Genomic DNA, 25,031 nt, shown 5'->3' on the forward strand with positions numbered 1-25,031 from the left:
TAACTCCCTTTCCGTGCTTAAAGTTGTATGGATTATAAATCACTTTCATATTGGATCAGAGAATACTACTGAACAGCAAGTTAGGGCTTATACTTTGAAGCTGACAAGAGCTTTCACTTTGTAAAAGGAAGCATATCTGGAACAATTCCCTTCTGTATTTTTCACTCTAGGGAATCCTCCAACTCACCTTCCACATTGACTCAAGTTCCTCTTCACAGACTTTACCAGCTTAATATAAAAGTAAATAAAACGTGCAGATGTTGGAAAGCGTTGTTCAGCGCCTTCGCCTGTGAGATTGCGACATTCTGTAGCTGACTGTTCGTGTGTGCATCTTTCTTCCGCTGCTATCGAAGAAGGGAGTCCAGACAGATAAAATTAAGATTACGATGCAGTACCCTTCTGAAAGAATAATAGTATTACCGGCACTGTTTTTATCTACCACTGACTACTTTTATGGATTTCGAAGTCACTGAGGGGCCAGAATTTGGTCCCACTGGTGTTTTACGTATCATTCTGTTCCTTGGCTGAATGTTCAGCGTAGTGGCCTTCGGTTCAGGTAAATAGGCCTATCCTGCCTGGCTAGAGATTTTAATGAGCTCGATAGCTGCAGTCGTTTAAGTGCGGCCAGTATCCAGTAATCGGGAGATAGTGGGTTCGAACCCCACTGCCGCCAGCCCTGAAAATGGTTTTCAGTGGTTTCCCATTTTCACAACAGGCAAATGCTGGGGCCGTACCTTAATTAAGGCCACGGCCGCTTCCTTCCAATTCCTACGCCTTTCCCATCCCATCGTCGCCATAAGACATATCTGTGTCAGTGCGACGTAAAGCAAATAGCAAAAAAAAAAAAAATGAATTTTCCGGAGAGATTTTAACCTAGTCTGGTTAATTCCTCTGGGTCGGTGGTTGGGTGGTTGTGTTTGTCTTTGTACACAACTTCACTTACATACGACACATCACACTATAAACCACCACAGAAGCGCGTAGTAATGAATATATCCCTCCAAATAGGGTTAGCCTCAGGAAAGCGTCAAAAAAATGGGTCTTATCCACATAAATAATGCCAACCTAAATAGATGGAAAAATGCCAGGTAGTAGTTGTTCTTATCGTTTTATGAGTCATTCAATCGAACTAACACGAGAGTGACATATTTCAGCACTTTGAAACATCATCACTTGAACCGAACCACAACCATCCAGAAAGCTAGTTGCTTTACGTCCCACCGACACAGATAGGTCTTATAACGATGATGGGACAGGAAAGGCCTAGGAATGGGAAGGAAGTGGCCTTGGCCTTAATTAAGGTACAGCGAGGTGTTAAAATGGGAAACCACGGAAAACCATTTTCAGGACTGCCGACAGTAGGGTTCGAACCCACTATCTCCCGGATGCGAGTTCACAGGTGCGTGCTCCTAACCGTTATGGAACATCTGTGGGATATGGGAGCAGAGACCTACCAAGAGTGCCCTTTTTAACAACACGACACCGGGCACAGCGTCTCACCTGGGCGCGTTACGTTGATAGTTTGAGCCTGAAAGACTGCCGGCATATAGCTTGGTCCGATAAGTCACTTTTCCAGTTGTTTCGAGCTGATTGTAGGGTTCGGATAATATGGCGCAGGCCCGATGAAGCCATACATTCCTATTTTCAACGAGGCAACATACAAGCTGGCGGTAACTCCGATATTATATGGAGTGCATTCACGTGGCATGGTCTGAATCGGCTGATCTACTTGAACCAACGAACTAGAACAACATAGAGGGGCTGTATGCCTGACATCAGCGCTCCCTGCGGAAGCAAGTTGATAAAGGGCAGCCATGTTAACGATTGTCAAAACAAAGTGAGTTGGCGCGAGAACATATGTTGAGGTGGCAGGGTGATTGTGCACGGCAATTATTTAATCCGTACGATTTCGCGTGAAAAGATAGATTCTCGCTTTCAAGAATGCCAGACGTATGCTCCGCGTACGGTTGTGATTAATAAAACCAAGGGTATATCGTATTTTAAGTAAGTATTACTGAATGATAGCCGAGATCACTTTTTGTAATTTATGTTTGTAATTAAACCCATTTTAATGCTTACGCAGCGAAAGTACTGACAGAAACTGTAATTAGTTCTTGGATTATGTTTCAGATTTCCTTTAAAGAACAAGGAATTAACGCAGCAATGGGTTGTGAGGACAAAAAGAGATAAATGGTATCCCACTCAACACAGTCGCTTATGCTCTGTACATTTCGAAGATAGGTACATGTATGAAACGAATGACCAACGGCGATTACTGGCAAATGGCAGTTCTGAACCATGCCAGGAGAGGACTATTCGAAGGATTTTACGAGCGTACATTTTATTCACCATCCTTTAACAACCACGTTTGTAAGCTGAAGTAGGGAATTTTGATGGAGTATTTCGAAGTGAGATTCCACAATGACACATGACATGAGACAGAAAACCCTCACAGTTTGCCGATACAAATCTTTCACAGAAAGACTGGTCTCTTCAGGAACTAGTAGTTCAAGGTTAGGCTACATCTATATAAATAAAGTTGTAGGGGGTCCGCTGTCAGTAATTTCTTTTGTTTTGCCAATTTTTCAGATATTTATCCCTTTTAGGTCAACTCAAGACAGAATCAGTGGTTTTTACTTTTCGTGTCTTTTTGTTTGTTTGTTTGTTTGTTTGTTTGTTTGTTTGTTTGTTTGTTTGTTTGTCTATTCCACCACGACGTCGAAACGGCTGGATAGATCTCAACCACACTTCATATTTAGAGTATACTCATCCAGGGGAAGGTTTCGATATGCATATCATTTTAAAATCTTTGAACAAACGGGGGTTTTATTGGAAAACCACAACGGTTTTCCTCCGTTTTTCTTATACTATTGATTTTATGTAAACTCTGTGGACCGTATGTGAAACGTCTCTCCATTATAAACAACTTTTGTTATGTTCATAATTTACCTTACTCTTCAAATGACGGAGAAATTTACTATTTTCTGCCGATACCATGCTCTGCATTGAATGAGTGACCGACAGACCGACAAAGAATATATGGGTTACCATGGCAACGTCTCTGACTGCTTGCCAGCAGGGAAGTAACGTATTGCCATTTTCCTCACCATTCCTTTAAATTCGTGGTTGTTCCTTGGGTAGAAAGCAAGAGAGTCGTCAATCTGCCATTCTGCGGTATATTGGCGGAATATCTTGGAGGTTATAACCGTCCTCGAATAGCTTAAGTAATAACACAACTATTCATATTCTTATCTGAGTACCTAAGAATCCCTGCGCCTAAATTTCTCTCCTGTTACCGCTTCTTATATCCATAACTCACACCGGTGTAATTTATTGAGGGGCATTTGATTTTCCAATACATTCCCTTGATATTTACATATTTGTCGTCATCCGGCTGTCCTCAGTTATAGTCCATTTTCTATTAACTTCAACTTTCTAAACTGTATTATTTTCTTCCTTAATTACGCCGTATGTATGCGAGTGCTAATTCCGAAATCTGGACACTCTTTGCTTTGAGGAAATATTCTAGGCTATGCAAATGTATAACTTTTGGCCCAGGAAAATTCCTAAATATGGATGCAATTTTAACGACGTTGCAGACCTTCGTTTCGGGATAATTGGTGGCTAATCGGTAAGTCGTATCACAAATCAGAAAGCAAATGGCGTTTCATTTTGGAAAGATCTACAACTTTAGTCCTATGACTTGTCGTCGTATTTCTATCCCTAATACGTTAAATAGAGCTGTATTTCTCAATTTCAAGTTGATTTTGTACATTTACACGTATATGTTATCATTTGGCACACTTATAGGAAAGGTAGAATCATGATATTCGGCACGCACATTGACATGACCAATGGCCATGTGATAGCCAAAGTTTATGATTATAGCAGTTAACTAATAATAATAATAATAATAATAATAATAATAATAATAATAATAATAATAATAATAATAATAATAATAATAATCGTATGGCCTCAGCTACCGTGTGCAGACATTTCAATTTGACGCCATCGGGCTGTCTGCTCGTTAATTTCGACGTTCCGTTTTACTCTAGGCCCATTAGATGGCAGACCAAGTACACCGAAACTCTCTTGGGCGTCTATGGCTGAGATTTAATGAATTTTATCGGGTAAACACCAAATGTGTCACCAGAGATCTTCTACATGCCGACATCGTACGACATGGAGTGTCGAATGGACTTTTTTCCGCCCTTCAAGACTCCGATTACACCTGCCGGGTTTGGACCCGCTATCTTGTGATCCGGAGGCCGACACTCTACCACTGATCCACAGAGGCAGCTATTCTAGCTGTTATTTGAATATCATAAAGCAGTATGTGAAAACTGTACAAAATTTCACCCCATTCAATGACTCTAACTCAATCTACCCCATAAATATAGGAGATACGAGAAGATGTCATAGGACCAACCAGGTAGAGCACTGAAAGAGGCGTCTGATGGTGAAGTCCGTTTGTAGATGCGTCGTAGAGTTTCAAAGAAGTAGCTCTCGAATTAAAGGTCTGCACTTCTAGAGTGTGTCTGTACTGCACCCGTAAGCGAATGTGCATAATAAATGCATATATTAAATGTTTAATAATTCGCATATGGGAATACAGCAGTAGGCTGGGAAAAGCTTGCAGTCTCACAAAGCAACAGTCAGGCGCCGTTCAGACTGAAAATATATCCACAGAATACGTCTTAAGGCACGAACAGGAAGTAGCTGGCCTGAGTGGTACGTCCAATTATGTTTTATGATGCCGACGAGAAGTGGAAACTTTCTATCCAGTTCCCACGTGAATCCGCACATCGGAATGCGCCCTGCCCAGAAGAGCGAGTGAGAAAAGAATAATACCCGTCATCCCTTGGCAGAAAATGGAAGAATCCAAGCCACTAAGAGCGCGAACGTCTCAGCCAATCACAAAATTGCAAATTTTAATGTCTTGTCATAGCGGGAATCTACAACTAGTATTTCGCGATTTGGTGCCCGAAGTAGCTGTGAAATATTGTGTCCTGACTTCCAAACAATATTTGAGGATTTATCAGTGCAAAAGTGTGGCTAATCAGTGGTTAAATAAGAAATGTTCAATTTTACATGGAAGAGTGGTATCGCCCAGGAAATGAACAGTCATGGCGGGAAGGCGCCATACTCTTGCAGAAAATAGAGCCAGTGACGCGCGCCGTCGTATAAATTAACCTGTGATCGTTTCTCATAACGCAATGTAACACGTAAATCGGACCAAAATTAGGAATGTTTAGAACACATTTCCTAAAAATCTAACCTACGGACATATGATAAATCGGTCCCAAGGGCAGGATCATTACGCCACATCCCTTCCACAGAACTATTTTCGAGGTGGGGGAGGACTGTTTACAAAAATGACGACACCAGGGTGGTGAACTTCAGTCTCGTAGGAAACTTCAGTCTTGTACGAACTTTCAGTCTGGTGGTGAATCGCAGTCCTGTGAGAATTTGTAGTCTTGTAAGAATCTTCAGTGTCTTATACAGTAGTTGGCATCCGAGTGAGTAATGTATTTATTTGTGTGAGTAATATCTTAGCCGAAATGAACACTTTGACAAACTTTTATTCAACTTTACTTTATGCAGAGATAATCAGGCAATTAAATTAACAAATGACAATGGTAGTTATACTCTCAACACTTGCCTTGAATGAACTTATAACATGCTAGGACCGGAATGAACAATGAATTTCTTCATAACACGTAGCTGCATAACATTTTCCCTAGTTCATGTGTAGCTTGTATATTTTTGTGGAAAAGTCATATTTTGGAGGACGATTATTATAAAATTCTCCACATCATTGGGAACATTACATTAAATTATTCCACACTCTCATAGAACTATTATTGCAAGCGAGATATTTGGGAGCAGAATTAGTCAAGCCAGTTACAGGGAGAAAAACTTTGTTTTCACAAGTGGAATGCTGCCGCACGAAGACCTTGAGTCCAGTGTTATGGTCAGAGAAGGTGAATAACCAGTAATCCTTTACACAAACAAACTGAGAGGGGTGAAATAGGCGACAGCAGGAGGCTAAGCAGGTAGCGGAGTCCAGACTTTCAACTTCACGTCAGGTGCTCAATGCAGTGTCATTGAATATTCTTCGTAGGAGTGTTAAAGTGCGAGTGCTAATATAAATATGGACGTGTGCAACGCTATTGTAAAAATGCATCAAGTTTGCGTGTGTGACCTCTTGGATAACATCAGCTTGAAGATGGAGTACTAAATTCATCATGACGGAGCCCGGAGGATGATCTGACCTGCCTCCAGCACAAATAAGGTAAATGAGCAGAATGTAAATATGTAAATAGGAAGGACTATGGACAATCGATGATCAAAAATGTAGTTTAGAATTTTAGATAGGATTGTAAATAATTCACGGATCGGATGGTACTAATTATAGTTTGATATCATTTTATTTTTGAGTTAAACGTGAGACTACGACAATTATATTTGGCGATTCCGAATATAAATGCCATAGTATCACAATAATTGTAATTGTGAAATTAGGATCGTAATAATAATAATAATAATAATAATAATAATAATAATAATAATAATAATAATTAGCGAGTGTTATTTGAGCAGTTTCCTTAAGTTAATGTTTTCATATTATTTCTGGATCATTTTGAAGTAAGTCATTTTAACATATGAGAATCCTATTTTACAAAGAAATTTACATACAGTGTAGTGCAGATTTTTAAAGTGATAATAATAATAATAATAATAATAATAGCTATGGTGATGAGTGGTATTTTTGTTGACGTTTTGATTTCGTAGGCGCTGCCATATTAGTTTAAATGTTTGCTTTTGATATTAGCGCATCCAGTTTATTATTTCATGTTATGTAATCATTATTCAGATGACCGTTTCCGGTAGCTCTCATACTTTGTACTGAGCGACGATCTGGTTGATACGCGAAAGTTAATTTCTTTATTGTAACGTGATTACACATTTCGATAGCCGTGTTTTTGAGAGGCAATCTCGTTATTTCAGTGAATTAATTAGTGACAGGAAGCCATTGATAAGTTAGCTGTGATATTTCATAATATGTGAAACGGTGGATGATCAAAATAACGAGCAAAGTAATAGTAATATCCCTGATGTTCTGCGTTGAGAAATGGAAAATGTGATATTTGGACCATGTCATGAATAATGTCGTAAAATGAAGGTGTGAACGACACAGTTATTTCGCCCGCCTGATACGAGCGAGGCCGTATTATGAGTTACTACGTCGAGAATATTGATGAATAAATAGAATTGAGAGATGAATAATTTAACCAAGAGTGTTAAATATGCGACGACATGTGTTATGGTTGTAGGCGGAAAGCCTGTAGTGCTTCAAATAGTTTCCAGGGAAAATAAATGCTCGGAAATATGCAATTTAGAGTCCGAGGTAAATTGTGAACAGAGCGACCGATCAATGTGTGTTTCGACAGTCATGCATAATCACTGATGTCATGTAATACCAATAATTATTGTCCGTAAAGATTGAATAAGGTCATGTCCAGACATCTTCGTCTGAGGTTAGAAGATTGCCATCAACTTCACGTAATTTTGCTACCTGGATCAGGGTAATATTTTATACTTCGATATTTGCGCATTTTTTTATTTTAAAATTTTATTAAGCAGCGATTTTTGGGATCTAGATTTTTATTATGATATCATTTCTTTGTATATATTTTGTCACCGTATTATTTTAGAATCTGATACATGAATAGTGTTGTATTTGATTTATGTAAATAAAATAGGTGTAGTCAGGTTATTTTTATTTCAGTATTTCTTGGGAGCAGTGTTTCTCCATTGACATGTTCATTTATGTAAATAAGATTTCATGTGTTAGGGTAAGAGATCATCGATTAGTTCATAGTCAAAACCATAGTAGTGGTATGCTCATACCAGAAGACAGTCAGTAATCACCAAGCCATAGAAATCCACTACATTTCAGTTAGGCAAATGAAGCGATCTTTAACAAGCAGTTGTATCACAAATGCCGCAAATGAGTCACATAAATACGATGGGATCTGCCTCCATCTAGAGTTGGTACCACAAAAATATGCATTCGCAATGAAAATGCAGGTAGCGGCAAACTAGGTAAAGTTAACGATGTAAAGGGATCGCTTTCATTTAAGATGTGAACTTGAGGCACTTAGCCTAATTAATTTAAGTATTGTAAGCGTCCAGACTATCACAGTTAAAGAAGTAAAGCTTAAGTAATTAAATGAGTGATGGTAGCACTCAGGTGTTCAGTTCAATAAATTTTCTTGTTTTCAGCCACGAGCAGTTTAAATATGTGGCAAAGGTAATATAATGGATAAAGTACCATGTTCATGGTTGTTTTGTTTTGTTTTTCTCTCTTTTTCTTTTATTTTCACACATGGTTAGTGTATTCTATTATTATTTTAGAGTTGGGTGTTTCCCAACTGGAGATGAATATGAGGTAAATATTTGATAGACACCTTAAAGTCAATGTCAATTGGATGAATTAACAAATTTAATTAATTAATTACTCAAATTTATTTTGAGAGGATATTTACCAAGGTATTATAAATCATTTATTCAAATGAGGCTGTATTTCTGACCAGTGTTTAAATATGGTCACGTCATCGTCATGGAGACAGTGGTTCGATGTACTCCAGAATATTTAAATCTAAGCGACCTTCGGTCGAAATTTATTAAGGCAGGTAATTAACTTATTGTAATGCAGAGTAATTGTTTTAAATTTTAATTTCATTTCACATTATTTTATTTTACACCATTTTACTTTCAACCTCACACTTCGAAAATTTTTGTTAAATAAACCATTTCATTTATCTCAATTTTAATTCAGTCTTTGGGTACCGTCATTTATAGTTTAGTTTACCCCATCTTTCACTTCCTCAACCCCCGATCGACGTGTGGCCCATCAACCCGAGGGATCCATGGACCCACCACGCCTGAGGAGAAGAGTCTACATGAGGCGGTAGGTATTTTCAAATGTCATTATTTGCAGGTGCAGCCGGCGCACATATCAAGAAAGAAGACCACCGCATTGGGTGCCTTTAAAAGGGCACAGTCCATAGACTATTTTGGCGAAATTTACGTACAGTTATCGGTTTCAGGTGTAATAATGACCATCTGCATGTACTGAGTTTCGGTGTCCGTTTGTCTGTTTGTTTGTTTGTTTGTCTGATTGTCTACAACTTGGAAACTACTGGATATATTTCCACCAAACTTGATATTTAGAATCCACCTGTCTTTGGGTAGGATTTAGGGCAAATATTGTTCCTAAATCCCTGAAGTGAGTAGGGGTTTATACGTAACCAAAACCGTGATTTTGCATTCCCACAAAATATATACAACCAGACTTAATGTAAATTTACCTGCCTTAATGGAAATTAATTTCTAAGCCTTTTTCCTCATGTGCATCATTTCAATACGAGGATTAATAAGGGAGATATCATTAACGGCCCGTTTTCCGGTACAAGTCCCACCGGACTTAACTCAAGAGCGGGTGCGTAAAAAGCGTATTTCTTACAACTTGAAAACTACTGAAGATATTCGAACCAAACTTTATATTTAGCATCTACTTGTCCAATGGTAGGTGTTAATAGTCAATAACATTTCATGTTCCATGAATGGACTGACGGTTTATAGGGAACCGAAATGGTGATTTTACTCTTACACAATATGTACAGTTCAAGACCAACCTGACTGGAAATCGACCAAACTTGATGGAAATCCATTTCTAAAACTTTTCTTTCATGTGCATTTTTTTCGACAGGAGGATTAATAAGGGAGATATCTTAAATGGTCCGTTCTTCAGCTTATCTCCAGCGGATATAGCCCAAAAGGTGTTGCACGTGAAGTAGATTCCTTATCTATCTAAATAAAATCGTAACGACTGTGTGCTTGTACATTGACTATTTTGGCAAAATTTTCGTACAGCTACACGTTTAAGGGGTAATAATGACCATCTGCATATTTTTTGGTTTAGTTTCTTGAAAGTCCTAATTTTTACCCTCCTCACCGAAAATCCAGATTGCGGCATAATCTGCCAGTCGAAGAAGGATATTGAAATTTGGCAAAATTATACGTTTTAGACTGTAACGGATGGAAAACTTCCAAGATCTTAAAATTTTTCACATTTTATCCCCGAAGAATATCGAAATATGGAGGCAATTTTAATGATAGTGCAGACCTTCGGAAGTCTTATCACATAACGGATGGCACAATCCCCGTTCAATTTGGAGTGATCTACAAGCTTGGTCTTATGACTTTTTGTCGTATCTGTATCCCTTTTACGTTTGATTTTTCTCTATTTCTCGATGTTAAGTAAATTTGGACTTTTCACATTGATAATTCATACTTTCCATCACTTATAGGAAAGATAGAATCATCAAACTCTACACGAAAATTGGCCCACCCAGTAGCCATATGTGAGCCAAATGCTATGTATGTAGTTGTCATTTAATTATCCTAAAAGCTGTGCAATGTGAGATAATCTTACACAAATTTTACCCTATTCAACGTTTCTAACTCAATTTCACCCATGAATAGATGAGATATCATAAGACCAGCCATTTAGGCCGCTAAATCCGGCGTCTTATGGTACAATCCTTTCTCGATATGATGTACCGTTTAACAGCAGTTAATCTGTAAATGAAGGTCTGCAATATTATAAACAAGCACATACTTTCATATGTCGATTTATATATATTCACTGATGTCGATTATGTAGCGATCGAGAAAGGGTGTGTCTGCTATTGTCATCACCGAACACCGACAATGTACACGTGCTGTTTTATCTTGGGCACCAGTTTGTGTTACATCCAACTAAACACGTCTGCTCCTCTCACTCACTCACTCACTCATACGACGTACTCGGGAGATGCACACGCTCAGATATGTGACAGCAATCGATTGGTGCATCGAAATATCGGTTTCCAGCATTTTCTGTGATGGGCAGTTCTTCTTTTTATTAACACGGATGAGTTCCGCGTGAGTCTTATAAATATTTTCCGGGCCAGTTTTATTCCGCCCACCCGGTATTATCTAGTTCACCTGGACATACAATTATAGATTTTTATTTTTTTACATGTCTCATCAAACTCAGTAGTGTATGGGACAAATGACAATTTTTAGTGACGTTTTTCTATTTCGTAAATCTATCAAATCTAACCACGTTTCACGGGCTGCCTGTGACAGCAGAATATCCTGAGCTGTTGGGGTTACATAGGTGCAGCATGGCCATACCGATCTTGTAATCCTCTTCAGATTATTTGAAATATCGGTGTGTTTGTGAAGGAGTTTACTGCGTGCGGTGCACGGATAGACTTTACTGCGTGCGGTGCAAGGATAGACTGTTTAGTGACGAGACACCCTTATAAAGTGTCTCACGTCACAAGGCATTATATCGCAGTCCGCCTCCGTAGAGTAATTGCTAGTGTTATTAGCTGCCATCCCTGGGGTCCGGCTTCGATTCCGGGTACTGCCAGAAATTTTTTAAAACTGGCAGGAGGACTGGTACGTGGTTGAAATGGTACACGCAACTCACCTCCATTGGGGTTGTGTCTGAAAAGAGCGGCACCACCTCAGGATGAGGACACAAGTTTACTTTATTCTATCGCACGTACTGTACCTACTGAATCAGCCATACTTACGCGAGGATGCTCAACAATAATCCATGCCCACTTGAGCGAATTTATAGAGGGGTTCTTAACAATAAATCTAAGTTCACAAGAACACTTTCTTCATCTAATCTCAGTTATTTCCGGGATCGCTGGAGCCACCTAAGCTCATTGTGGTGTTTTGGCCGTGGTTTAAGGCCGGATGCCCTTCCTAACGCCACATGATTTTCGAGGTGAAAATATCAACACAGGATTGACCGAGATTCAAATCTCAGTCTTCCGAATGGGAAGCAGTAGCTACGTTACTGAGATCATCATGCCCCCTCCCAAATTATAATTCCACAACAACAACAATAATAATAATAATAATAATAATAATAATAATAATAATAATAATAATCCAGTGGTCTCGGCCACTAGGTTGCATACCTTCTTAACTGGTGCCATTTAGACTGTCTGCCTCTACCGTTTCTTACCCGCTACATCTTCCCTCAAAAATTCCACTGAACAAATCCTCGGCATCTCAAGACCTGTCCAGTCAATCTGTCCCTTCTTCTGCTCAAATTCCGCCAAAACATTCTCTTCTAGCCAACTCGACTTAGTATATTTTCGCTTGTAATCCCATCTCATCCGTGCATTCCTCTGCAATACCATATTTCAAAAGGGTTTATTATCTTCCTTTCTACACTAGCTATTGTCCATATTTCACTTCCAACAATACCTCGCCGCACACGAAAGTTTTCACAATCATCTTTCTGACATGCATATCTATATTTCAAGAGAGCTAAATTCCTTTCTTACCGGGTGAGTTGGCCATGCAATTAGGGGCGCGCAGCTGTGAGCTTGCATCCGGGAGATAGTGGGTTCGAACCCCACTGTCGGCAATTCTGAAGATGATATTCCGTGGTTTCCCATTTTCACACCAGGCAAATGGTGGGGCTGTACCTTAACTAAGGCCACGGCCGCTTCCTTCCCACTCCTAGAACCTTTCGTATCCCATCTTCGCAATAAGAACTTTCTATCTGCGTCGTTGCCACGTCAAATAAATTGTAAAGAAAAACCTTTCTTAAGTAAGGCCTTCCTTGCTTGTACTAATCTGTATTTATATTCTTACTAAGCCTTCGTTTGTAACAAGTGAGTTGGCTAGCTGTTTCATATGGTCGTTCATACCAGTTCAAAATTCATATTCACGAACCACACACTGGACTTTGAAATATCAAAGATACATTTATGAAATTCGCAAATGATGCGGGAAGCGTGTTATTCAGGCACTGACATTTATTTCATTTGGTTTAAAGGACATTTAGACATTACCTACAATGATACAATCGGCCGGCTGGCTAAACAGACGATAACCGGTGAACCAATTCATACCGTTGCTCTTCCGTTTGTAGACTTCTTTCCACTGCTCCGTCATTACACTCGAGAAGAATGATCTTAATTTTGGGGAAAATTCAAAGAGATAAAGAACACCAACAAAAGCTTAGTTCTCCAAATGGAACACCGACAGAAGATACATAACATCTAACATACGTATACGACTCCCATCATGGAAGCTTTAGTAGCCACTTACAGTACATCGCATTGGAGTTATTGTCTCTCCCGTCCACCTCCGTAGCGTGACGGTTAGCACTATTAGCTGCCGCCCTTGGTGGCCCGGGTTCAATTCCAGGTACTGTCAGAAATGTTAGAATGGCAGGAGGGCTGGTAAGTGGTTGAACTAGAACATGCAGCTCACCTCCACTGGGGGTGTGCCTGAGAAGAGCTGCACCACCTCAGAATGAGGACACGAGTTTTTGTCCGACTCGTTGGCTGAATGGTCAGCGTACTGACCTTCTGTCCAGAGAGTCCCGGGTTCGATTCCGCTCGGGTCGGGGATTTTGACCTTCATTGGTTAATTCCACTGACTCGGGGGATGGGTGTTTGTGCTGTCCCTAACATCCCCGCGACTTTCACACCACACATAACACTACCCTCTACCACAATAATACACAGTTACCTACACATGGCAGATGCCACCCACCCTCATCGGAGGGTCTGCCCTACAAGGGCTGCACCCGGCTAGAAGTAGCCGCACGAAATCATTATTATTATTATTATTATTATTATTATTATTATTATGGTTTTCCGTGGTTTCCCATTTTCACACCAGGCAAATGCTGGGGCTGTACCTTAATTAAGGCCACGGCCGCTTCCTTCCAACTCCTAGGCCTTTCCTATCCCATCGTCGCCATAAGACCTATCTGTGTCGGTGCGACGTAAAGCCCTTAGCAAAAAAATTATTATTATTATTATTATTATTATTATTATTATTATTATTATTATTATTATTATTATTATTATTATTATTATTATTATTATTATTATTATCTCTCCCTACACTCCATGTCATAATCAGTCAATTCAAGACTTAAATCAGATTTTCCTTGCGTGTGACCTCCACTGAGAACAGCGGCGATCGTTTTTTAACAGTTCATTGGGATTCCAGTTCCCAGTTAACATTCAGTGTTCACTTTCCTCGAACAGTCTAAGACAGTCTAACTTACAATTTTGTAAAATCAATTTCTTGTGTATTTTTATAGGGTGTAATTTTATGTGATTGTGCTTTGATTTGTATTAGTAAGAAAGTTTTATTCTTTTATTTAATGTTGTCAGAACGTTGCAAAGTTTATTTTTTACAGAAAACTATATTTAATTTTAACAGCGGATCACAACTTGTTTTTTTCCAAATTTATTGTTTTATTTGTGTCTATATCAGTGTTTTGAATTTTGATATTTCCGTTGTTATGTAATTGGATATGATTTCAGATTACAGGTTACATGACTCCTGGGAGCAAAAAGCCAAAAATTAAAAGAGGGTGAGTTGGCTGTTTGCATCACGTAGCTGTCAGCTTGCATTCGGGAGGTAGTGGGTTCGAACCCCACTTCGGCATCCCTAAACACGGTTTTCCGTGGTTTACACCAAGAAAATGCTGGGACTGTACATCAAATAATGGCACAGTCACTTCATTCCATAGCCAAGCCTTTGCATATCCCATCGTCGTCCTAACTAAGTCATAGAAGTCGTTAGTTGTTAAGTAACAACATTCACATATTTCCTTGTTTAATACTTTATCTCCTCAAGTACTATTTTTGGGGGGGGGGGGTGCAAAAGCTGAATATCATAGTAACTGGCTTATTTCGAAGACGATTGCTTGCGGTTCGAATCTTGGCAAACACACGTTCGAATTTCTGTGGTTTGAATTCCACGCGAAATCAGGATTTCTGTGTCTATGATAACGGTATAAACAGTCATGTAGAACTACAAGCCCCTTCTGCTAATATTTTATGAACCACCTGACTTCGTTCGACTGTATTCCATTCGTTTCGTATTCATTCATTTTTACCTTGTACTCTTTCTCCAAGAACGAATACGTATTATTTCTCTATACCTGTGCCAACTCAGATAAAATACCAACATCGTCGGAATATATCAGTTTTTATTTATTTTCCTTCAACTGTGAATCGTTCTACCAATTCCAAATGTCCATATAATAATAATAATAATAATAATAATAATAATAATAATAATAATAATAATAATAATAATAATAATAATAATAATCCGGTTCCTTGGCTCAATGGCCAGTGTACTAATCTTCGGTTCACGTGGCCCCTGATTCGTTTCCCGGCCGGGACGAGAATTTTAGTCGCGCAGCCTATCGTGAATTCTCAGGTTAGTGGGTGAGATGTTTATGCTAGTCTTAAGAGACATATCCAAATGCACACAGCACAGCACATGACATACCACCACAGAAACATGCAATAGTTAATAATAATAATAATAATAATAATAATAATAATAATAATCATAATAATAATAATAATAATAATATATTTGACTTGTTTTCCAAGGCCATTGACTTTTAAGTGACGGAAATACCGGAATTCTGTCCTTAACATGTTATTCTACTGGTAAAGAACTGTGTCTGAATTCGATACTCCAACCCGTAATAGAGCAGGCGGGAGTCTAATGTGCAGCCGGTCTGTTTGTAACGTGTCCGATGATCGATGTTTATGAACTTGAAGTAGTTGGTTATTGATATATATTGTTGCGTTCATTCCAATGCATACATATATTACATATATATATTCCGAGGTCGATAGCTGCAGTCGCTTAAGTGCGGCCAGTAGCCTATCCAGTATTCGGGAGATAGTGGGTTCTAACCCTGCTGTTGGCAGCTCTGAAGATGGTTTTCCTAAGTTTCCCGTTTTCTCGCAAGGCAAATGCTGGGGCTGTACTTCAATTAAAGCCATGGTCGCTTCCTTCCCACGCCTAGCCCTTTCCTGTCCCATCGTCGCCATAAGACCTATCTGTGTGGGTGCGACGTAAAACAACTTGTAAAAAAACAAACACACGTACATAGAAATTGAATGCTCCTCGCGTCCTAATTAATTATTTACCGGAAGACTTGAAGACACTTTGGAAAGAATGTACCTCGAATAGTCACCGAGATTTTATACATAGTATGTATTTTTTCCTACTCTTGTATGCTTTCTACTCTTGAAGTTCTATGCTGTATTTATGTGCAAAGCTACTGTGTAGAGATGAGAAGAATGCAAGAGTGAGGAATGTGGCCTGCAAGCACGAACTTCCTGTTCTGCCCGGATAGATCGGCTCTTATCTGCTCTTATCTGCTACACAAAAACATTGACTCACACTTCGCAGTTTGCTGGATTACAACGACAAGAGCGAAGAGCTGCCAGTAGAAGACAATATAAAGTCGTCTGGGTAGTAGCGGAGTTGCTATAGTAACCATTGCGTCACTGGCTCTGCTGATGAAAACCCCTTCGCCCCGTTCCTCACCGAGCACGTGCATTCTTCTGATCTCCCAACAATACTGATACAAGGAAACCGTTCATCATCTTTTATACTATCGATTATTCTTTGACACTATGTTATCAAGACCGAAACAACGTCCAGGAATACCCGAAACAACAGTCGAACGAAATCTATCTGAGCTATGGTGACCGGCCAACACGTATTGTTAAGACCAAGGACCGTTTAATCTTCTATCATCAACAATGTTCGGTAGAATTATTAACTCTACATATTCTAGACCTTTTAGTTTTCAGCACAGTGTGGGTGTGCCACGGGATTGTCCTGGACGTGAAATAACTTCACCCGGGAAGTTGCTCGTTCTCTCTCATGTCTCTCTTAACAAAACCAGTAAATAAAATGAAATGGCGTATGGGTTTTAGTGCCGGGAGTGTCCGAGGATATGTTCGGCTCGCCAGGTGCAGGTCTTTTGATTTGACGCCAGTAGGCGACCTGCGCGTCGTGATGAGGATGAAATGATGATGAAGACGACACATACATCCAGCCCCCATGCCAGAGAAATTAACCAATGATGGTTAAAATTCCCGACCCTACCGGGAATTGAACCCAGGACCCCTGTGACCAAAGGCCAGCACGCTAACCATTTAGCCATGGAGCCGGACACAAAACCAGTAAATCCAATTCGATACAATTCTAGGGAACCTTGTTGCAAATATAATAGGAAACAAGAGAAGATAGCATTTTAATGCGCTAAAGCAAGCAACATTAAAGTTTGAATACACGCCAGATGAGTTTAAACAGAAGACAATGTAAACAGTATGGACCTACTACCAAATGTATTTTCAAGACGAAATATAATTAAATATATCGCTTATTTGGAAAATGACAATGTCTAGAATGGCATAAAGGAGCTCAACTCATTTGTGTATGAGGCAGGTTGTAAACATTTTAAGATCATCTCTCAAAGGGCTCCCCAAGACACAATCAACATGGCACGTGCAAATAAATTTCGTGTGACTCAGTTTAGTACTCACAAGCTTTCAAACCTTTCAGATCGTCAATTCTATTGATGGATGTGTATGTTGAGCTCTCAGTCCGGAGGCTGGTTTGGACCTCCACAGCTTCGCCATCAGCCGTCACAGGTGGCCCAGTCGTACCTGAAGAGGCGTATTAGGGAAATGAGAGGGAGGAAGTTTCCTGTTGCCTTACTCACTGAGCCAGAAGTTACTGTTACATTTCAGTCTCCCAAGCTCTCTGAAATGCCCGCATCAACCGACCATATGAGTGACATTTTCACACCATTCATAACAGGGGCTGGCTGCGTACGGAATTGTATTACTAGCATCACTCGTACCTCGGTCACTTACCTGTTCTCAAAGCCAAGAGTGAGACAGACTGGACAATGAAAGTGACGAATTTTCTCTGTCCCCATAACAGAAGATACAGTGCACTTTAAACACTAGGTCTTTCCAGCAAAGGCATATTTCACTTAATATAGTTTGTTCTGCTCAATAGAATCGTCATCAATTTACACCCAGGGAGAAATCATAACAAACACTGAAGGCGTTACGTTTCAGTATTATTTTTTTTTGCTAGGGGCTTTACGTCGCACCGACACAGATAGGTCTTATGGCGACGATGGGATAGGAAAGGCTTAGGAGTTGGAAGGAAGCGGCCGTGGCCTTAATTAAGGTACAGCCTCAGCATTTGCCTGGTGTGAAAATGGGAAACCACGGAAAACCATTTTCAGGGCTGCCGATAGTGGGATTCTAACCTACTATCTCCCGGATGCAAGCTCACAGCCGCGCGTTTCAGTATTATTAGCCATAACTGTCGGACTTTCTACTAAAATTCTTCTTTTCTTATCTTCTTCTTCTTCTTCTTCTTCTTCTTCTTCTCTTCTTCTTCTTCTTCCTCTTCTACTTCCTGACCTGTATCCTAGTTTAGTGAGATCGGCACTTGATGTGGTTTGGCACGTTTAATTCAATACGGCAACATTACGTGAAGTTTATTTTTTTTGCTAATTAACAGTGCTGCGTTGTGTGTAGATGAACACAAACTATCTGTACCCAGAGCAGATGCCTTCTGATCCGAAGGCCAGTACACAGACCATTCAGCCAAGAAAGCGGACTATTCTACACTTTAACAAAATGATTAACTGAAATGTTTATCTAGGTGGTACTTTGGTATACATCCCGCATGTTTACAATCACATAGAAATAATGTTTTACAATACCTGAAGTAGCAAAGAGGAGAGATCCTTCCTTTATGCCTGCCGGGGACCTACTAACTTGCACCAAGTGGTATTATTAATTAGAAAAATAAAGAGACAGTTGAGACCATTTTCTTCATTGCTATTGAACAGTCTCCGATAATGAAAATGATAAAAGGGCAAAGTTTGGAACTGTCATGACGTGTGCGAGCGGTCTCTAATGTGAGTGAATCTCTAACCCATTTTATATATCGTGTTTGTCACTTTGTAGGAGTGCCCAAGGCGATCTCTGTCACGAAAAGAGTGACACCTGCGGTGTTACACGCACTTCGAGAAGCTCTTTTACTACGGCTGCGGCGCATACTCTCCTCAAAGCAAGAAATCATGTCACGTGCATAACGTACTGACGTTGATAAGTCTGTTGAGGTCATCCGAGCCGCACCATGTAGTAGGATGTCGGATCTTTAACCTATCTTTCGAGGGAAGGGTACCAATGCTTTACCCTTATTTGGCTTCAAAACTGTGCAAGAAAATGGGTTTGAAGAAGTATTTATATATATATATATATCAGGCCAAAAGTCTTGAAATTATAGTCCACTTGTAGTAGGACGTAGGGTGTGCTTTGTCACTTTTTTACGTTTGAATATGTGTGGAATTTATTTGGTAAACTACATTAAAATGAAAATCCACAAGCTGTTTCCTTTCACTCGACGGGGTCAGGAATGGAATGAATGAAGAAGCCGTATCTAGCGGCAAGGATGGGAATTGTGCCGAAGTCTGTCGCACTCTTCTGGGTCAATGATTAATGAATGACAGATGAAATGAAATGATATTGGAGAGTGTTGCTGGAATGGAAGATGACAGGGAAAACCGGAGTACTCGGAAAACATCCTTTCCCGTGTCCGCTTTGTCCAGCACAAATCTTACATGGAGTGAACGGGATTTGAACCACGGAATCAAGCGGTGAGAGGTCAGCGCGCTACCGCCTGAGCTACGGAGGCTCCACTCGGTAACCTATGTTATTGTTGCATATTTGATAGTGGGTATGACTAATAATTTGGGCCATGGGCATGTGTAAGTGTGCCTGGTGGTCTAGGTAGCCTAGTTCAAACCACGCTCAGAATAACTACCGTCAATCCTGGAATTCAAACAATAGCAGATTACTGGTCCAAATTGTTTGTTTTAAACAGAAATTCCGGAAGAGGACGTCAATGTGGGTCGAATTTACGTTTCTCTACTGACTGTAACCTATGCGTGACTACACTGGACTTCCTTCACAGAGCACATCGAGCCTTGTCCTACTTGCTTGACCAGTTTTAATGCTATTGGAAATCGATATTTCAGTTTTATTACGGGACCATTCATTGTGTATGAATGTGGGCCTCGCAGGTCTCACCGTGAGCCAACCCGCTGTCGCTCCAACATTTATTTACATTTCCCTTCCCGGCTTTTAAAGATATGTTCCTCCATTGTTTCGTGTTTAAAAGCTGCATAAATGCGAATGGAACAGAATATGGTTACTCATTATGTTATCACGCAAGAACCCTGTTGACCAACACCTGCAGTGGCAGCCGACAACTCCAAACATGACTTAAAGAGGATGGATATGTTGCACACAGCGCCCCAGTGGAACTTGATAAAAAGAAAATTTGCTAGATTTATCTAATTGGCAACATATCCACACACAAAAAAGAACCACTCAATGAAAATTATTACGCAGGAATGCTACAAGGTATCGAGGAAGTTCATATCAGATAATAAGAAAGATAAATCCAATTAGGAGACTTTTGATGGGGTGTAACGATATCCAAGATTTAAATTGCAAACAAAATAGCACACAGAGAACTTTTATGGACATGGTTTAATTGAGATTTCAGGTGGAAAAGAATTAAATTATTTTTAATATTATTACCAAGATGTTAAAATAAATGTAGCTTATGCATTTTCAAAACTCTTCCAATAACTAACAGAAAATATCCCTAAGTAGCCTACGTCAGTGGCATCAATTATGAATCTTTGATGATCGCCACGTACCCATGTTTTCAACTTATGTTGCCTCAAGAAACACGCTTAAACTCAGCGTATTTCTCCAATAATTAGTTTCTTTATCTGTTACTTTCTTCAATATATTATTTCATATTTTCTTATAAAGGTGTAACATCCACGCTTGTATAGCGTGTTAGATGCAAAAATAAAATGCGCCATACGTGTCAATTGAACTCGTAACCACGCGCGTCGAACCTGTCTGAAAGGTTAAACGTGTGACCTGAAGCCATACGTACACTGTCAACTGTTACCCCACATTAGCACGTGGGCTTTTACCTGAAATCCCGAGCAAGTCATTGAACGTGGTCAGTTTCGTGTGAGCACCTCATAGCTCAGAAACGTACCTTGTCAGAAGCGATGAGCAGACACAACTTTGGCTGGCTGAGTGTCCGTCACAGATGTAGAACTTGTTAGCACCACTCACTAACCGGGCCCTGCGTCCCCCACAGACTGTTCTACTGGACTGGCTCTGTCTCGCCCCAACACGCTTCGGGTACACTACTCGGCCGTCTCCGTCCACATTCGGCGCGACGGCACACGACGTCGGGCGCCTAGTTAAAATGTAAACAATGCGGAACATGCGCCGCTCCCCTGTCACTCAATTATCAATACATATCTTATTAGATCCGACGGTTCGATATAGGCACGAACCTTCCGTATTCGACAATAACTGGTAGCCTAATTAGCTACAGAATGTTTCAAAATTATTATTCTTCGCTTTGAGAGATGAAGCAGGTAAAGGGACGTTAGGATTATATCAACATTCACCCTGCCGAGACTTTCAATATATTGTATTATCAAACGCTGAATAGTCTAATCACTCTAACAGTCAAATTATTTCTTCATATAAAACGAGTTAGGCATTCTAGAAATGGAAATGAACTGGCGTATGGCTTTTAGTGCCGGGAGTGTCCGAGGACAAGTTCGGCTCACCAGATGCAGGTCTTTTGATTGATACCCGTAGGCGACCTGCGCATCGTAATGAGGATGAAATGATGATGAAGATGACATATACACCCAGTCCCCGTCAGCGAAATTAACCAATTAAGGTTAAAATTCCCGACCCTACCGGGAATCGAACCCGGGTCCCCTGTGACCAAAGGCCAGCACGCTAAACATTTAGCCATGGAAATTCTAGAAATGATCAATGCGTTTGATGACAACGACAGTCAGAAACTTGGCAACGGATAAGTTTCCGAGAGGAGTGGTGCAATCGTTTCAACTCTCAAAACTGGAAGTTAATTTGATATTCAGAACTGTTCTGGCTACAGAGTGAATAGCTTGAATACATTCTTGATAATCTAGCGCCATTCTACAGATAAAGTATTCTTGTTAATTTCCTCTTATTAACCTTGCGTCGGTCAAGCCTTGTATCGTAACGTCAGTGATTAAGGGTTCACATGAGCAGCACAGTTCAAAGAAACAGTTTCTGACTACAACTGGAAGATATTCTTCCTCAGTTTATAACCTTACCTCACTCCTGAAACCCCGACAAGAATGTATTGCAAAACTCAGCAATTTAGCTCAAATTTAATTTAATTTTTCACAGAATACAACAAAAACACAATGGGCGTCGCGCCCACCCTACAACCATTGAAACGTAAAAATATAAGGTACCGGGCTATTTGGCTGTGAGGTTAGGGGCGCGCAGCTGTGACCTTGCATCCGGGAGATAGTGGGTTCAAACCCCACTGTCGGCAGCCCTGAAGATGGTTTTCCGTGGTTTCCCACTTTCACACCAGGCAAATGCTGGGGCTGTACCTAATTAAGGCCACGACCACTTCCTTTCCCACTCTCAGTCTTTTCCTATCCCATCGTCACCGTAAGACCTACTTATCTGTGTCGATGTGACATAAAGCAAATTCTAATGTATATAAGGTAAAAGTATAATTACGAATGCGAGTATTACTGCTGAGATTTTACGTCTCCTTTCTGCATTTGGACTCCATTTGCAGTGAAACATCGATCATGTTTATAACAACAGAAAAAATAATATAGGAGCTGACTAGTCGAGCTGGTAAAGGTCTCCTAAGTTCTTTAGAAAAAAGTAGACATTCCACTGAATGAGAAATACTAGACAGTCGTATGTTGAGCAGCATGGTGCCTTGGGATTTGCTCATTATACGAAAGAACTTTGAGTAACTCCATGGGGTAAAGGCGAGAAACCATTGAGCTGACCACTCTTTCACACTTCACGCTAAAGATAGCGGTTTGGTAGTGACAGAAGTCGCTGAAGTTTGACAGTGCTTAATGTATATGAAAATACTCCTGCGGAACTAAATTCCAACCCCTGGCATCTATTAAATATTACAGCAAATGAAGGGACGTCAACAGCTTTATTTATTTATTTATTTATTTATTTATTTATTTATTTATTTATTTTGTGGCAAATGTACCCGTGCTTCGCTACGGTATTCTACATTGTATACGGATATCGAAGTAAATTACTGTACATGAAGTGAATAAAAAAATTTAAACTGCATGTCTCTTGACGTTATCCGAGAAACAGCATAGGAAGGTTCGCAGACGTTGTTTCCAATGTAAAGTGCGAGTTGAGGAGTTGTGATGATAATGACAGGTCCACTTGTCTACCGCAATTCACTATGTGTAACATCAGTCACATCTTGATGGGTACATTTTTTTATAATCGGTGGCACCCTTGCAAGGGGGCACCTATTCCTAACGATAAAGAGAATCAGCTAAAAGAGTTCTGAAAAATGCACGCTCCCTTGCTGTCTGCTAGTCAAATCGAGAAGGGAATTATACATTACAATTGGACACAGGCGTTGGAGGAGGTTCCCATTCCTACTGCCAGTTAAAGTCGATGTGGCAGTACTGATTACAACAGCAGACACCCTCCAGCTGACATTCAATATTGATTTGTAAAGTATTAATTACAAAGTCAGACACACCCTCTTCGAGATCGCTACAAATTGACTTCAATGAATAAACGCAGATCGACATACGGAAGTGTATTCATGTTCACCTACATTTACAGAATATCTGCTGCTGAACGGTGCATGATATCGAAAAGCGGATTGTACAGTAAGACACATCTGGCCTCAGATTTCCTCGTATCTCATATATTTAAAGGTATGATTGAGCAGAAACGTTGAATAGGGTGAAATTTGTGTAAGATTTTCACACAGTGAATTACTTTTCATACAGCTTCAAACATAGAATTTGGCTCACATATGGCTACTGGGTGGGCCAATATTCGTGTATAAGTTGATGATCCCGTCTTTCCTATAAGTGAATCAAACCATCAGTTACACGTGTACAAAATGGAATACAGCCAAATTTAACGTACAAAAAAGCTATAATTTTGCCAAATTTCAATTTTCTAAATTGTCTGGGAGATTGTGCCGCCATCTTCATATGGAGGAGGGGGTTAAAAATGAGGACTTTCAGGAAACTTTTAAGCCCAGTAAACCTATAAGTTATCGTTCTGGATAAATATCACCGACTGTGTTCGTAAGCATATTTGAAACTCTCAGCGTGTCCCCCTCAGAGAATTATGAGAATTTTAGATTTTTCTAGGCATCCCGAAGTCATCAGCTTGTCTGGTACCAAGTTTTAAGTTTCTAAGATGCCTAGAATGGTCTCATTAAATCACGTCTGTTTTCATTTTAATGCCTTAATATATATATGTAATACAGTATATATAGACCGCTCCAAACTGACTTCCATTCATTAATACAGATTATATTTCACCCGCTTCCCTAGTGGTTCTAGGGGTGTCTTACTCCCAAAGTATGTTTTCCAGGTAGTAAGTCATACTTGAAAGTCACACTGGAACATACACACGTCCACTATCTCTGTCATTTTTGACAATTTATTTTCTAACCTTCTCACCCCAATGCCGAAGGGGGCTGAAGTTGGACTTTAAAAATCCGGAATGTTACTATTCATCTCAACGACCCGGAAAACTATGGACTCGGCAGTATATTCGATTATTTTTATATCTCACTCCCCCCTCCCCCACCCTAAATGGGTCTAAACATTGATTTTTAAAAAATCGGGTGTGTTAGTATTCATCTCAGCGACATTATTTTCGGTTATTCTTAAGTTCAATCCCCTCGCCCCCACCCCAAAGGGGGATGAACTTGGACTTATAAAATATCCGGAGTCTCACTATTCATCTCAGCGACCCCGACAACTATGGATTCGACACTATTTTCGATGATTTGTATCAGGAGACAAACCACGTGGGGGTAATACACCCCAGGAACCCTTAGAGTCAGGGGGCGAGGAGGCTGATATATAAAAATCATCGAAAGTAGTGTCGAATCCATACTTTTCGGGCTCGTTGAAATGAATAGTGACA

This window comes from Anabrus simplex, chromosome 1, assembly GCF_040414725.1.
Source record: "Anabrus simplex isolate iqAnaSimp1 chromosome 1, ASM4041472v1, whole genome shotgun sequence".
NCBI lineage: Eukaryota > Metazoa > Arthropoda > Insecta > Orthoptera > Tettigoniidae > Anabrus > Anabrus simplex.